This window comes from Salvelinus fontinalis, chromosome 13, assembly GCF_029448725.1.
Source record: "Salvelinus fontinalis isolate EN_2023a chromosome 13, ASM2944872v1, whole genome shotgun sequence".
Classification (NCBI taxonomy): Eukaryota; Metazoa; Chordata; class Actinopteri; order Salmoniformes; family Salmonidae; genus Salvelinus; species Salvelinus fontinalis.
Window position 1 is genome coordinate 8609377 of NC_074677.1, and position 5297 is coordinate 8614673.

Consider the following 5297-nt stretch of genomic DNA (forward strand, 5'->3'; position numbering starts at 1 on the left):
TGTGTGTGTGTGTGTGTGTGTGTGTGTGTGTGTGTGTGTGTGTGTGTGTGTGTGTGTGTGTGTGTGTGTGTGTGTGTGTGTGTGTGTGTCTTTGTGTGTGTCTGTGTGTGTGTGTGTGTGTGTGTGTGTGTGTCTTTGTGTGTGTCTTTGTGTGTGTGTGTGTGTGTGTGTCTTTGTGTGTGTGTGTGTCTGTGTGTGCTTGCTAGCGTGTGTGTGTGTGTGTGTTTCTTTCTAAGGTGAAGTTGATTGCTGTAAGCACCCCCCATGTATTGCTTATTTCCACTTCCCCTCCCTCCTTCTCTCCCCTCTCCCCCTCTTCCTTTCTCCAGAGCTTGTCTAGGCTATAGTTAATTCACTCTGTGTCCTCTTCTCTGGGCAGACAAAAGGAGAGAAACAACACTAAGGAGAGAGAGGAGAGAAAGCCGATTGAGCCTTCCCTGTTCATTGTGTTCCACTCAGTTCTCTCCTTCTAGGGACTTCTTGTGTGTGTGTGTGTGTGTGTGTGTGTTTGTTGTATAGGTTTGCGTTCGGTGTGTGTGTGTTTGTGTGTGTGTTCAGGATGGGTGTGTGTGTGTGTGCTGTCTCCCTATGCGTATGCATGTTCCACACTGGCTTCCTTTCATTGAAACCAATGGCCACAGGGACAGAAACCTCTGTTTATACCATATCCAAGGGTACCTAACCCTCACAGGAATACAGAGAGATCTATCTCAACCTGAAGGCATATCACTCATATCGCTCCATAGCCAATGGAGACTTTTCCCAAATGGCACCCTATTCCCTAGTGCACTACTTTTGACCAGAGAATAGGGTGCCATTTGGGATGCACCCGTCAAGTTCTGCTATAATGAGGCGATGGTGGCTGTTTGTGTTTGTGAGAGAGCAATGTTCTTGATATTGTCGCTCGTCTTGTTTATTGGAAATAACACCAGCTCAGCAGTCTGCTCATTAGTGATTCTGTTCTTCTCCAGGTTGAGAAAGAGAGAGAGGGGGGAGATGGAGAAAGAGGGAGAAAGAGGGGGGAGAGAAACAGAAAGAGGGGTAGAAGGAGCGAGCAAGGGAGGGCGGGGAGGAGAGAGAAATTTAAAGAATAGACTGAGACAGACAGCATGATGGATGATAATGTCATTCTTTCAGTTTGCAAAGTGCTAACTTTTGATGGGTGTGTGGTCATGAATTAGAATGGATTTGTGTGTTATTTGTTATGAGTGCATGGGTGTGTGAGTATGTGAGAGAGAGAGAGAGAGAGAGAGAGAGAGAGAGAGAGAGAGAGAGAGAGAGAGAGAGAGAGAGAGAGAGAGAGAGAGAGAGAGAGAGAGAGAGAGAGAGAGAGAGAGAGAGAGAGAGAGAGAGAGAGAGAGAGAGAGAGAGAGAGAGAGAGAGAGAGAGAGAGAGAGAGAGAGAGAGAGAGAGAGAGAGAGAGAGAGAGAGAGAGAGAGAGAGAGAGAGAACTCTGTCCAGGAGCTGAGAGAGAGCCTTACCACAGCTCTTGAGGAGGTAAAGGCCACCATGAGGAGAGAGCTGGTGCAGGTAAAGGAGGAGATGGCAAAGGAGTTGTCTGGCATCAAGAGGGTGCTGCAGCACAGAGAGCAGACTGTAGAGACTCCTAGAGAGAAGCTGCAGCCCCCCACCACCCCTAACAACCCCACCACCCCTAACACCCCCACTGACCCACCTTTACCCACAACCCCCCCCCATACCGACAACACTTTACCCACACCCCCAGTCAACAAGAAGGCTCACATGGAAACACCTACTACAGAGAGAAGCTCTCTGGCCCCCCCTGACACACCCCCACACGCCCCTCCATGTACACAGGCCCTGTGTACTCCAGCCCCAGACCGTAAACGCAATAATCTGGTAAAACCCGCTGAGGTGGCCATCCTCATTGACTCAAATGGGAAATTCCTCCAAGAAGATAAACTCTTCCCACAACACAAGGTGCGCAAAATATGTTGCCCAAAAACACAGGATGCACTCCACATCCTGTCCCAGCCTGACTTTGGCACACCAGGCCACATTATTATTCACACCGGCACCAACAACCTGCGAGAGGAGCAGGAGAGAGTAGGCAGCCTGGTCAACAGAATAGCAGAGAGGGCCTCTGAGCGGTTCCCCAACTCCCACATCACCATCTCCACTCTGCTGCCCCGCAAAGACTTTCATCCCCATACCATTCAGAAAGTCAACGCTGACATCACCAGAGGGTGTGGCCTACTCCCGAACGTACACGTTGCTCACCACCCAACAATCACCCCAGAGCATCTGCACGACCACTCCCATCTGAGGAAACAGACATTAGGGATGTTTACCAAGTCTCTAAAGGACGTGGCACTTGGTAGACAAACACCTCATGCCGTATTGGACAGAGGACCACCCAGAGACCCCTACCAGACCACTGCACCAACAAGGAGCCCCAGGCCCCTTCAACGCCACACCAGACCCAGCGCACCCCACAGGCCCCACCCACCACCAGACCATCACCACTTCCATCGGCTTAGCCAGACCGGACCGGGCCCAGCCTACTACCCCGCATCAGACCACCACCCCTACCAGACCAGAGAGGAAGCCCCACGGCCCAGACCTGGTCCCCCTCCACTCCACAGGGCCCAACAGCAGGACCAGCGCAGCTACGCAGAGGTCGTCAGAGGACAGGAGAACCTTGTAGGATTAAGTGAGATTAAACAGCTCCTCCAATACATCTTCACTAAACTGCACTAAACACACACACACACACACACACACACACACACACACACACACACACACACACACACACACACACACACACACACACACACACACACACACACACACACACACACCTATTGTACTCAAATGTACTTGTTCAATGAATAGGAATGTTTATATATATAACAGAAAGAATGTTAGCTGTTATCCTGTTTATCTCGCTCTTAACAACTTAATAGTTAACAACTTAATAGTTAGTAGTCACAGTATTTCTGACTGCTATTCTTTCTTTTGTAACATGAAATCGCTATCAGTTAGCATGTGGAACATTCAGGGCCTAAACTCATCAACCTTTGGACTGAAGAGTTTAGCACTGGAGTTCAACAAAAACCTTAAAGATGTTGATGTCATCATTCTGCAGGAGACATGGTGTAAGGCTGACATTGTCACTCACTGTCCTACAGGTTACAGAGAGGTAATTGTACCGTCACAGAAACACAGCTCTGTCAATAGAGGCAGAGACTCTGGAGGACTGATCATTTGGTACAAATCCGAACTACAACATCTAATTGACCCCCTCAAAATTGGCAAATATCACATTTGGTTAAAACTGAAAAAAGAACTTGTACTGACAGAAAAAGATGTGTTCCTTTGCGCAATTTATATCCCCCCCTCAGAATCCCCATATTACTCAGAGGAGATCTTCCCTACCCTTGAGGAAGAGACGTGCCATTTCCAGGCCCAGGGAAATGTGCTCATCTGTGGGGACACAAATGCGCGCACAGGAACACTACCTGATCTAACGAGCACACGAGGGGACAGCTTTATTACAGGCCATACTGTTTCTAACTGCCTTAATCTCCCCCATAGAAACAACAGTGACAGCACCGTCAACAAAAACGGAAGGGATCTTTTGCAGCTCTGTAGAAGCCTGGGTCTGTACTTTGTCAATGGTAGGTTACGGGGGGACTCTTTGGGGAGATTCACCTACTGCTCACCTCTTGGCCACAGTACAGTAGACTATATGATCACAGACATTGACCCTTTCTCTCTCAGCTCATTCACTGTCAAGCCACTAACACCTCTGTCTGATCACAGCCAAATTACATTGTTCCTCAAAAGAACAGACATGGAAACAACCACACATTCACAGCCCAGTAAGCTGTACAACATCAGAAATTCATACAGATGGGCCCAAAACAGCACAGAAGAATACCAGAAAGCAACCTGGAACCAAAATATCCAAACACTCTTAGATAACTTTCTGGATACCACATTCACTCACAGTAAAGAAGGCATCAATCTAGCAGTACAAAACATCAACTATATATTCAGGCAAACGGCAAAAGAAGCACAATTGAAATTGATAAAAAACAAAACAAAAAAGATCACAGATGACAACTGGTTTGATGCAGATTGTAAAATTATAAGAAAAAAAATTAGAACACTATCCAACCAAAAGCACAGAGACCCAAATAATGGTGAATTACGCCTTCATTACTGTGAGACTTTAAAACTCTATAAACGTACACTCAGAACCAAAAAAGCCCAGTACAGCAGAAAGCAGCTGATGCTAATTGAGGAGTCCATAAACACAAACAACTTCTGGCAAAATTGGAAAAAATTCAAGAAATCTAAACAAGAGGAATTAGCGATACAAAATGGTGACATATGGACAACCCATTTTAAAACACTCTACAACACCGTTCAAATTGACACAAACGCAGAACAACGCCAAATTCATGAGAAGTTGAATGGATTAGAAAAAGCTATAAAGGACAACCAAAATCCACTGGACTCCCCAATTACTGACCAGGAGCTCTATAAGAAACTTCAGGCTCTCAAATTTAAAAAGGCATGCGGACCTGATGGCATCCTAAATGAGATGCTCAAACTCACTAGTGCAAAATTTCAATTGGCCATATTAAAACTGTTTAATTTGATCCTGAGTGTAGGTTATTTCCCTGACATCTGGAATCAAGGACTCATAACCCCAATCTTTAAAAACGGAGACAAATTTGACCCTAACAATTACAGAGGCATTTGTGTGAACAGTAACCTGGGGAAGGTTTTCTGTAGTATTATAAATGTAAGAGTTCTAAACTTCCTTAATAAGCACAATGTCTTGAGTAAAAGCCAGATTGGATTTATACCCAAAACATCGCACGACCGATCATATTTACACCCTACACACCCTGATAGGTAAACATGTCCACCAAAATAATACCCAAAATATACGCTTGCTTTATCGACTTCCAAAAAGCATTTGATTCTATTTGGCACACAGGACTGTTCTACAAAGTTATTGAAAGTGGTGTAGGGGTAAAACATATGACATAATTAAATCAATGTATACTGGCAATACGTGCAGCATTAAAATTGGCAAGAAAAGAACAGAATTCTTTAACCAGGGGCGGGGCCTTCGTCAGGGTTGTAATCTGAGCCCTGCACTCTTCATATTTACATCAACGAATTGGCCACTATTCTAGATAAATCCTCAGCCCCTGGTGTTGTCTCCATAATTCAGAGGTTAAATGCCTACTCTTCGCAGATGACCTATGCCTGTTGTCACCCACAGCACATGGCCTACAGCAGAGCCTGGATCT